This window comes from Zootermopsis nevadensis, unplaced genomic scaffold (assembly GCF_977971745.1).
Source record: "Zootermopsis nevadensis isolate Lab colony 2312 unplaced genomic scaffold, Znev_1.0 Znev_ptg000019l, whole genome shotgun sequence".
In the NCBI taxonomy this organism is placed as follows: Eukaryota; Metazoa; Arthropoda; class Insecta; order Blattodea; family Termopsidae; genus Zootermopsis; species Zootermopsis nevadensis.
In genome coordinates, this window is record NW_028259151.1 from 3,342,261 (window position 1) to 3,354,920 (window position 12,660).

Here is a 12,660-nt window from a genome sequence, read left to right on the forward strand (position 1 = left end):
AAACGACCAACCAGTGCAGCCACTGCACGTACACGAAACTACGCTAGAACGGACAGAAAGTAATACAGAGTTCTACCAGCACATAATGGAAGGATAACCTTATTGCTGGTTTTATTTTCTGGCTTAACGTAAAATGACGCAGTTATATGTTGTAGCTAACTAGTTTCCAGGATGAATTGGAACACTAGAAGTTAATATGTTATTAGATGTTGCAATTGAGATCCATTTTATTTATCTAGTAAGGCTAACCTGTGCAAAAAAGAAAAACACTAAATAGTACTGTATCTGTGTAGAAGTTTTGAGTTAAATTATGCTGTTTTATTTGACATTGGGAGAATACTTCCAAAATTTTCCCTTAGGTTAATAATAAATGTAAAGAAAGTTTTATCACTAATACCTCACAGTATAACGCTGCATGTAGTGAAATGAATAACAGAAAACAACAACGAACGCTTTCATCTGTTCTGAAACTGACTGACCTATCTAAAGTATAGGTGCGTTGGTTTTACTGAAATTATTTAATCAGACTACTCATAGGCTATGTTAATCGACACAGTTACGTTAAGAAATTGGTGCGATATTAAATGTTAGCCCCCTATCTTTGTAGTTTGAGTTACCTATTGTTTCTCCGAGATACCCATTATGTCGATTTATTAGATACTTCAAATGGGGAACGAAATAAAATTAAATGATAGACTTGTAGCCTCCGGTAAGACAGAAGGAACTCTGGAAGGCCAAGACTTTGTGAGAACCACTGAGAAGCTTACAGTTACTCAGCAAGTGAACAAATTCCCTGTTTTATGGAACCATGGCTAATTACCATTTTCACAAGAGCCCACCACTAACCTCTATTCTAAGCTAGATTGAAGAATAATATCGAAATGTTTTTGTGAAATGCGTTGTGGTATAGGTGAATTAAATTGAATTGCTAAAGAACAGCGTCCAATAAAAAAGCTTTTATTTCAGTAACAATGGTCCTTCATGTTTTAATACTACAAATTTTCTTAATTTTATGGCAACTTTCAAGAAGTATTTGGATTGTCCTTTTTTAAAACATTGTATACATCTTATTAAATACAAGATGTTTTGACATGGCGTTTGGTAAAATGACTTATATTGAGGACATTGCGTTTACGACAATCTATTAGTAATATTTGCTTATTCAGTGTTATTTCCGAACCTTTCTTAAATCAATGTACTGTTCCATTTGTATTGCCTGCGCCACGAGTCGTCACCAACTTCAGCGCTCCATTCAGTAATCCGCAGACCTTGACGGTGCTGCCATCACCAACATTGCGGGTCACACGGAAGTGCACATTAGACAAAGATATTTATTCTGTAACTAGCGGGCCATGCGTTACTGGAATTTGAAACAAGATTTTTGTGGGAGAGAAGATCGGTAAAAAGCGAACACAAAAATAATAAAAGCAAGAATGTAAGACAGCATGCAAATCGATCACATTACTTTTGTTTCCCATGGCTTACACTAACAGAAGAAATACCCTGCTTCCATGTAATTCGAGACTTCCTACCCTGATCACGAAGGTCTGTCATTGTACCCTTTCATGAACCATTTCAATTCATATCCATCTTAAGATTGCTCTCCGACATACGCTGCGATTTCCAACCAAAATTGATACTGCATTTCCTCTTTCGCCACACGATTTTGGCCACATATTTTCGAACAGTATATCCCTCGTGATGAAAACTCCCAAATAATATTAGGATAAATGTACTTTATAAATTATTAAACTCCAAATTACGTAATTTTCGCCAATATGTTGTAAGATCTACCTTTGGTACAAATATTTGCTAAACTCTTTGTTCTGTAACAACCTCCTCGTATGTACACCAGAGTGAGTCCAAGTTTCACATACCTACGCAAGACTACTGAGTATAGACCAAAATCAAATCGAAAAACCTTTTAACAAAAGTAAGAGAACTTAAAAAATACATTACGACATGTATTTTTATGTATTTTGTCTAATAACCGCTTTTATTACAGATTGGTGAAATTATATTTCAGCGAAACACCATGTATGTGCATCTTAATGCTCTTATTCGATAAGAAACTGAAGTAACGCACATACTTTTGTTGTCAAGAGCGAGAAGGTAGTGAAATACCACACGATACTTTCTGTCTAGTAGGTTTGTGTACCGGTGCTGGAGTATCATTGCCCGATTCGCCCTTGCAATTCGATACAAGCTCAACATCGCCTTCCCGTGGGAACATTTCCGAGATCCTTCTGTGAAAATAATCTACTACAGGAGACTAAAACGATTTTCCTGATATTACCATGATGGGCTAATGGTACATAGAACCGTAAAGCGACATATGATGGAGTATGTTTCCGCAAAAGTTTTACTTTCTTTTGATAATGAGTAGGCTAGTTTAATTGCTTGAACCGGTATTTTTTACCCTCAATTCTGAAAATCATCCTGAGCGACAGATGGGCTGTTGACAACACATTTATTCAACATCAAACTTTAGTGGATAGAGCTGACTTCGTTGCGGACAAAAGAAGGATGTCTATCATTCTAGAGATCCTTACCTGTGTTGCTAGAGAGTCGTGTATTCATTCACACGACAATGGAATACAACTTTTTTGCTTCTCTCAGTCACTCCTGAAGAATTTCAAAGTAGAACGTTGAAATGTGTCCCAATATCTTCCTCCTGTATTCCCTTTCATCCTTTTCTTATATTCTAGGTTAGGGTGCGTCGAGCATTAAGGACACTTCCCACGGCGTCACCTGTACGAAATCGAAATTTCCGTTTTTCCTTTCACCCACTGAGATATGACGTAGAGTTACGTTTCCTCTGCGCGAGTGTCGTAAATATGAGTCGTTGTTTATATTTGCTTTAATAATAATCTATTCCATTTTACGTTATCATTGCCCTGCACTCTTAATGAACAGTTGTTCAACAGATGTCTAGTTTTCACGCGTGGGTGCTAGATGACAATTTCATTAGTATGATATTTTTGTGATACGAATCGAGAAGGACAATTCAGGAATTAATATCAGCGACCTTAGTTTTTCCTGCATCTATGCAAACAGGATATTTCTTTAAACAACGCCCTGATTATGAAGCCAAAAACACATCCGAAACGTCTGTAAACTTCTACAATACTACACGACGCCTTGAGAATCTTAATTCTGGCAGATTAGATATCGGAATTAGTCGTAGAGGCCTTATACACATGAATGTCAAATCTCTTATTTTTCTCTCTAGATGCGCTCGAACGTGAAAGGTTAGACACCCCTGAACTAACCAGCCAATAAGACAACAGATACCATATTTCCGTTAGTTACCCTTGAGAAGTCCAATTATGCTACCGGGAGGGTAAGGAATAGAATATCCCAAATATTGATCGCGTCTAACCCTTCAGATATAAATTACAAAACCGCCCTATGGCCTCCGCTTCTAAAACCCAGGTATTCCTATTGATAACTTTGTTGTAAAAAAATAAATTGGTTACAATCAAAATTATTTGCTATCTAGACTTTTTCCATCGTCTTTCTTCAAAAGCAAAACCACCACTAATTTTATGTGTAATCCACCATCGTCAGAACCCTTTAGAATTGAAATGAATGCGTTGTACTGTGTCTTAAGAAAGTGAAAATTCAAGGCGCAGTCCAAATTTTAGTTAAAATTCCGATTACCTCAAGTAGTTAATCTAACCTCACACTTTGTGGTGTGCCAGCAAGAGTGTGTTACTCTTAAGCTTTGTAAATATTTTTCATGCCAAATCCACCCAAAACAAGTTTAAGATAAGATTAAGCAAATTTTGCGTGCATCACAACAAACTATTGTAATTAATATATATACAGGTAGCCCTCGATTTGCGCCGGTTCAATTTGCGCCGATTCAGAATAACGCCGATTTTGAAACCAGCAAGTCAAAAAGTGAAAAAAAAAATATTTTGCTATTATTTATAACGTTTTACATTGTCTCTCGTACTGATTCTTATACTAAATCGTAATTCTTACATCGCTGATTTTGAATAAAAATTATAAATACAGTCATCTCTGCAATTACAATTATGTTTCGTTAACGCGAATTTGATCCAATGAGATCGATGAATCGGTAAAAGCTGTTCGTGAAATGCAAACTTTTGCATATGCGACTTCGCTCTTAATGAAATTTCATTCCTGGCGCTTTAAACTTTCAAAGGACTAATTTAATCTCTGCGGAGGTACCGGGGTTATTTTTACTACGCGATTTTCTATAGGTCGGCGTCTTACATGAATGCAACTATCGCATAACAGCAGAGATGACTGTACACATCAATCACATGAAAGAATCGCAGTCAATCGCGGGGACCAACGAATTGCCGATTGTAAGTGTATAAAATATATTTTTTAAATTCCCTTTATTTTATTTACGTTATTGCAGAGCTTTAAATGTAATGCCATTATATTACTCGTCAATGTTTGGGTGCTAGGAACGCACGTGATTGACTTCCTATTGATTTACATTATAAAAGAGTTTCAATTTACTCCGATTCCGTTTACGCCGGTTCGTCCAGGAACGCATCCCCGGCGTAAATCGAGGGCTACCTGTATATACATCAAAAGTAACGAAAGTTTTATATTCAGTATTTATGCTTTTATAAATGATTTCAGATAATGTAACAATACATTATTACCCCATAAACTAATTCACATGATTGTATTTATAAGTCTTCTGTCGTTAAGACAGCAGGGCTATAACTGGTTTCAGTTTACACCATAGATTCTAATACGTTCTGTCCCTGGTAAAGTATATTTGTCTTCTTGAATCGATTTCTCTATAAATCCTTCCATGAAAATACAGGAATATGACATAAAATATTAAATGAAATCCGTCACAAGAATCCTATTCTACTAGATTCGTTAAAAGTTTACCATAGCAAAAAGGGTTAACAAGATTTGTGTAATATTTGTTTAAATCTTGTCAGTCAAATCACAATAAAATTCCTATTAAATATTAGAATATTACTAAAATTAACATTTAAATATTTAAAATGATGTTCTCTATCGAAATGTTCGATTTACATTAGAACATCACTTTTTACACGACATGTTTCAGTTCTAAAAGAACCATCTTCAGGTGTATAAAATTATATAAACTTAAATATAATTTCTTAAATGCAACTTTTTGTCAGATGTTTATCAGATTTCAAATGATGTTTTCTTCCAGATTTTATTGCATTTTTTGTATTTTTTTTTAAATATCGTATTCGAAGTTGTTCTGTATGTACGTCGTGCTTAACATGATTTTGTGTGGGTGAACGTTTTGTTGTTGTTTTTGTATCATCCAGAAATGAAGTTGTGGAGGAGTTACGTCCGTCTGGAAGTGTTGCCATGTTTGAACTTGAATTTTATTGTGATTTGACTGACAATATTTAAACAAATATATATTTATCACAATATGACGCAACTTTATCATTTCAAGATTTGTGTAACTTAAAAGAATGTAAAAAACAAAGAAAACAAATTAATGCCAGTGTTTCTGTTATAAGCACCTACAAATTTGCTGTTGTAGAACTAGAGAAAGCAATTACTTTTCATTATTATTCGTTAAATATTCACAATACAGAAACATATTTTAGATAAATGTTGGAAATCTCGGTGACATCAATACTTTATTTTATTACGACAAGTCTCATCGGCGAAAATCGCTAACCTCGATTCGGGCTTCCTGTACAGAGTGATTTTTATACTTTCTGATATGAAATTCGCTTGGAAAGTTTTACTGAGAAACGAATTCCAAATTTATTATTCTATCACAACCCCCCTCTTATACATTCTTTATACACACTGTATCAAAAAACGCATGATAGCTGTACTTCATTGATGGTATGTGCACAACGCCCTAAGGCTGGATACAAACAGTTAATAGCAAGGGATTTTGCTCCCCTACATATTTGGTTCGGAGCAGCAGTCCTTGTTGGGACATAAAGCCACAGCACTCCCCTTCTATCCAGAAGCTAACGATCTACGTCTGGAGATAAACAGAATCCCAGTATGGCTCCGCCCACAAAAATTATACAGTCACTTCCGTTAAAAATATCGCCATCCAATAAACAAACTTCACATATCCAATCTGATGTTAACCAAAGAAATTTCAGTAGAAATAGCCCATATGAAAAACTCAGTGTGTTCAGCCGAACGGTTACTGGACCAGTCAAACTTTCTGCGCAAAACATGTTGTAACCTTCTGAAAAATTTTGTTTCATAACATTTTAAATACTTCAGAACGTTTAGGCCAAGTAAGTTAAAACAGGAGTAATGTGTTAAGCTTGTACTCTGGAGCTACGTACAACAGGTCAGATATTGAACAAACCACCCGCTATTATGGCTAAAGTATTCGTGATTTTCCTCTGTCCTTCCAAGCGATTGCTTAGACGCATACGTTTTGTCAGCGACATTACTGTTCATTTCACTATGAATGGCAGTAAGTACTTCCGAAACGACTGTTAATTTCTATGAAACAAACCGCGCAACCTCCCATAAGCCAGTAATCTTCACGAGAGAACCAGAAATTGTATCGAGTTTTCCCAACGCCCGCAAGAACTCATTACGGGGTATGATCTCATTCAATAAGTAGAATATTATTAAAGCAATCACTAAGATTACGCTCATACGGGTTCATTAATGAACTGTAGGAGAATTTGGATTAAATATATCCTCAATAAGTACGATAGGAGGGCGTGGATTGGATTCATCTGGCTCAGCATTCGGGGTTTCTTGTAAACACGATGGTGAACATAGGGTGATGAATATTTTAAATAGCTGAGCTCCTTTTAATTAGCTTCTCAAGAAGAACTTTGTTTCATGGAATGCGTTATTGACCATAACTACGCATAACAGACTCCTGAAAAAATTAAGAATTTCTGAAACGTCCGACTGACAGCAGCTAATTCCACAAGTAAATGAAAGAACTGCAAAGAGACATGAATGTAGTGTGACAGGACTCATCAAACTCTGTAAGATGTTAGCCTTTTTGTAAGCTGACCACGTAGCGACAATACGACGTCCAAGTGTCCTGAGTTGAAGGATAAATGACAAAAAATTTGGGCTTAAATCCAGAAGTAAAGCGATACCCATGAAAAACACAACATGTCTCTTGAGATATTTGAGACGTCAAAATGCCTTTGTCTGAAAAGTAAATCTATTCAGCTATACGCCATGGAGGAGCCTGAGGGAAGAGGCTTCATAGCTCCTACTCGTTCTTGACCTCGACACTAGATGATGGTGAGAGGTCAGTGTCACGCCCCGGCCGCGCTTTACCTCTGAGGAAGAAACACCCGTATCCACAAAAGCGGCAGCTTTTCTGAATACACTACAATCATGTGAAGTACGTATATTAAAAAGTTCCAAATGCAGCATCAACAAGTTTTGCCTCACACTGTACTACACAGGCCTACGCGAACATGAAGATGGCAGTCTTCTGCGGTGTAGGACCGTGTAGTATGACAGAAGCTTCCCAACGTTTCAGAGGTCCAAGCTGAAGATTACCATCTTCATACTCCCAGCCGTGAGAACCTCAAATCCTACTTACGCGAACACAGTCTCCAATGTCGTTGCATCTACCTTTGCTACTTCATATCTTGGGCACAGATACATAAATAAATAAAAAATTTCCCTCGATACTAGATGGAGGTTAGTCGAGCTTGAAGCCTGACGTCATCCTGTGTTATTCGCTTCAAATGCAACCGTTTGAAGACAAAGGATGAATCGGTTCTGCGAGGGGCGGGGTAAAACTGTCGGAGCGTGAAACTACACCTCCAGCTGTCAAAACGCCTTCAGAATGTGGCGCCTAAATTTCATCGTTACCTTTCACAGTTTCTCTGTTCGGTAGAGTGAAGGGGTTGAAATCTGTTGGTATTGTGTAAGTGTTAGGGTTGTTGATTAAAACTAATTTCTGTCAGTGCAGATACTTAATATTCTGCTTGTATAGTCAGCGCAGTAGTTTTTGGCCGGTGGAGAAGCTGGCGGAGCTGGCGGACGGGCCTAGTCTGTCTACGTGAGGTGGCACGGCCAGCGTATTTCTTTTGTTTGGGCGTTCAGTCCGATAAGCTCCTCGGTGCAGTCAGCATTATACTATAGCTCCTAGCCTTCCCCTTGAAAATTCCACCTGCCAAAAACTACTGTGCCGACTATAATGACCATTTTCAAGTATTTGAACACGGATTACCAGTATTCATGCTTCAGACATGCGCAACTAAAACTATTCATAAGTTCAACATATCTTCCCGTACTGTAAATAAGAATTCTGGTGGGAGCCTATTAAAGAGACGCATGCTAGGAACATTTCTGACCAGTTCTGTAGAGTAATTCCTACATAATTCAGGGATTATGCAATTATTGCAAAACACAAACTATCTGTTTCTGCTGTTGTATGGATTACCATATTACTGCAAGTCTTACCTGAGTTAGGAATAGCATATGTGTATAAACTTACACACTGACTCTCTCTCTCTCTTGTATTTCATGTGCGCATTTACGGGAATGGAGGGATAACTATGAGGAAATTTAAAGAAGCCAGTTGGTACCAAGGGAGGCACGTGACGCTATTTCTGTCTTCAGCAACAACTTACACGAGCTGTCGCACACGAGGCCTCTCAATACATCATGGACCACTTCCAGCATACCAGAGGGTCATTCGTGGGAACACGCCTCACCCTCCGCATCTGGCATTCCTCCTCTGCACCCGAGACGCCGATCCGACTGCAGTTGCAATAATCTTTCACTCTGGTCGAATCTTTGGAAGTAAACCACGTTTCAACTGTAAAGGCAATAAAATATCCTCAATTGAATGGGAAGGTTAACAGGAATGGTGAGTACGTGAGAATTTAGAAGGAACGGGGGTATATTTAAAGATATTATCTCGATATTTTTCTACAGAGACGAGCAAAACCACAAAGTAAGATCTGAGGTTTTCACGGCGGTGATTTTGAAGATTGCTGTCTTCTGGGTTGTTGCGCCGTGTAGTCTGGTAGAAGTTTACCGACGTTTTAGAGGTCCTTGGTAGCAGTGAATTTCTACCAGACGACCTGGCGCAACAACCCAGAAGACAGCCATCTTCAAAACCACAAAGCTCTTTCAGTAATGTCGCTGGTAACTCGGCAGAGATTCGAACCGGATAATTCACGAATACCGCAGAACCAACCTGCATAGAGACACAAAGTCCAGAGGTGCATTTTTAGCGATACTTCTGTTACATAAACTTCACCCAAATTCATTTTCACCTTGTTGGACTTGTATCTCGCCGGAGAGCAACGACCACGCTACATATGTCGTTGCTTCCATATGCAGCTGGCCTGCGTATGGTTGAGAACGTGTAGTTATCACCACAGGATGATTCACGCCTACTGTATAGCATTAAATGTACATCATGCCGCGTCCTTCCTCTACATGCGCAATAATAGCGGACCTCGTCGGTTTTGTTGCTGATTAGGTTGAACGAATGGGGCACTAGTACCATACCTTGATGTCAAAGGGCATCCTACGCAACTAATATTAACAAAGACGAAGGGCGCAGAAACTAGCGACTAAACTAAATAGGGCTGATGTAGGTTTCAGTTAAAGAAAGAGCCAGGTTGTCATAGTCACTGGATACTGGCTGGACATGTTTCGATTTTCGGCAGGGATACGAAATGACGTCACACCACGTCCAAACCTGTTCTGGGACCCAACCAGCCATCGAAGTTTCATGAAGTCTCTTGGAGGCAAACACTTGGCGTGTCAAGCTATGGTCTTTCATCCAGCACAGAAACAACTTTGTTTGCATTTATACTCAGAACACTGTTCGAGAATCGTTGCTTTATAAAAGTTGTTACTTTGTCTAGCCATTTCTCTGCATCATTCCAAGTACAAGGGTGGAAAGAAGTGTTCCTACTCCTAATACGTGTGTTTTCCAAACATGTGATTTCGTATATTTTTGCCTTGATGATCATTTATTGCAGGTATAAATATGTTAGTACAACGTTAAACAACACTACAGATAACATAAGAATAATAAATTCTATTAAAAGTAAGCTGTTCCTGCTACGAAAGGACAAGGTCACTAAACACCTATGGCAGGGAAGTTTGATATGCCCACTGCGCTCCTTTCACTCTGTCATTGTTGGTAGAATGAGAGTATCTCGATCACGGTAAATCAGAATTCGAGTTTTCGTTTGCTTATGCTGCCATCTTATAGCAAATGCGTTTGTGCTAGTTTGGTTATAACTGCTATGTTTGTAACAAATACAATTAACAGGCCTCCTCAGAAGGAAAATTATTGAGGGTATAATTTTACACAAGAGATTAGTCCTACGGCAAAAGAAAACAATCAGATTATAGAATGACTAAATCCACTATTGGAAAAGGCTCTGTTCAGCAATGCTATGTAATCTTTGACTACCCTACCCAGCAACCAAATTTAATAAACATGTTTAATTGAAGACACAGTGTTTTGGTAAAATGCACGAATATTAATAAAAACTACTATATTATTATTTGTCTTGGTGACTTATGACTAGCTGTATTCTAGAACGAACATGTTCCAACCATAACCAGTAAAACTTGCTTGGAGCAGGAAATTAATAACACATGACTTCTGCGCATTTCAAATGTGTGACTGTGTATGCATCAGATGGTAAGTAACGAATGAGGTAGAATAAATTGTATCTCACTCTTAAAATTATGAGCGCTTGTAATTCAAGTGTGTCTGATGTTCTGTGTGGGGCAGAAAATTTCATTTTAAGAAACATTTCCGTTATATACATCTCGATCAGCCATCTGGGGTGTGGGGGAAAGAAAGGTATTAGTTTCCTTTTGTGTCAAGAAAACATGACGACATAAGATGATTACCTTAGTATTCAGTTGATTTATATGAGTTACAGTTTGTTTCCAAGACGGTGAATTAACAGATTGAGTCTAGCGGTGAGGCTTGTGTTGTTTTATGATGTGTTCCTTGAAGGATTTGCATGAAATAAAATCACACTACTTTACCCCGCCACGAGATGGCAGTAACTGGTGGATGCAACGGTGATCAGAGTTTTGTACGTCCACCATCAGAGGGATTAGGTCACAGTTCTTATGGACGACACCAGATGGCAGTAACTGGTTGACCCCCGCGGTAAATTCGCAACTAGTGACTCCGTTTTCAGAGCAATGAGTTCACAATTCTTGTACCATGAAGCTAGTTTGTGTTTGTTGTCGTGGTTTCTAATCTCTAAAATAACATATCACGAGCCCGTTGGGTAGATTTTAACCATGGTATGGGGATCGTATAACTGAGAGTAGTCCACCAGGGCAACCACCTGATTTGATTCTGTAAACCTCGTCTGAAATGCATAGGCCTGTGTAAATGATACATGGATGAGAACCAGTTCACTTCACACAATAAAGATTCATAAGATCAGTATAATTCAGCACTGCTAACAAAACTCGTTCGTCCGTTTGTTATCGAACGTATTTAGAATTTCTCGTTTGGGGTAATATAAACATCAATTATATTCCTTTAACTGTAAAATAAGGAGGAGTATCTTTCAAATGGTATAATTCTGTAAATATGAGTTACGATGTTTACGTCTTTATGCATACGGTCTATTTTAAGGTTCCCACGTTATGTTTTGAATCTTCTCTTCATGCTAGTGGTGTTTTATCAAGAACCCCAATCATAATTGCTACACAGAATACCAAATAAATGGCGTCATCCAAGTAAACATACACATGAACATTCTAAATCGTTATAATGTAAAGCCTTGTAAGAGGTCATCCATAAACGTCTGTGAGGGAGGCATCACTCCCATTTTATTCTATCCTGAGGATGGAAGGGATACTTTACCCCAAAATATAACCACACGGCGACGTAGCAGTGGAAGACACCCATTGGTGATTAGTAATTTTGAGAACTCTTAACCTTAGATACACAAAACAATATCTAGCAATCTCATGGCAAAGTTAACTTTGTACACATATGAAATTACTATCACTGCAGATTCTGACTTGCCAAAAAATAGATCAACTGCTACTTACATCTTCTGTATGTGGCAAACAGAGAAACAACTGTAGTACAATCATACACTGTATCAGTCAAAGATTTATTTAGTTCAGAGATAAGTGTTGTAAATTTCAAGTGTAATTTGGTACCCCAGAAATGTTAAAATGTTTGAATGACACCCACACTTAAGTAGGTTTTTGAGGTTTTCATTAATGTGAGTTAAGACAGTGGTCATCTGGGTTACTGTTGTGCAATGTAATCTTTTGCCTCTGTATACCAACTTCTAAGACGAATACACTCCATATTCTGAGCTGAAGTGATTGATAACAAGGGTTGAGCATCAGGCTAGAAACACTGGCCAATCAGAGCCAAGGAAGAGGAAGGATAGACAAACTTGAGTTCAGTCCAATAGAAGCAATGATGCACCCTCTGAAGGGCATCAAAAAGGAAGGTTGAATGAATAAGAAAAGAAGGAAAAGTCAGTCTTTTCAGGTCCACCAAGCAAAGGCTGAGTCAACTGAAAGAGGAAAAAGGGAATCTTTTAGGCCCTATCAGGACAAGGACACCAGGTCAAGAGAAAATGTTTGTCTCCTTGCTAGACAGAACTATCTTCCATTGTAGGACTTAGTTTTAACAGCAGTCTTCTGGGTTGTTATGCCATGGTAAATTTCTACCAGATTACA

General features: G+C 38.1%; 1 long non-coding RNA gene across 1 annotated transcript; it reads right to left on the minus strand.

Annotated features, from left to right (window-relative positions):
* Positions 1–941: 941 nt before the first annotated feature.
* Positions 942–10,985, minus strand: LOC110829380 (uncharacterized). Its single transcript, XR_002542956.2, has 3 exons — positions 10,843–10,985; positions 8,586–8,773; positions 942–1,360 (listed from the first exon to the last, which is right to left on the minus strand). It is a non-coding gene; the product is annotated as an uncharacterized LOC110829380 (long non-coding RNA).
* Positions 10,986–12,660: the final 1,675 nt, after the last annotated feature.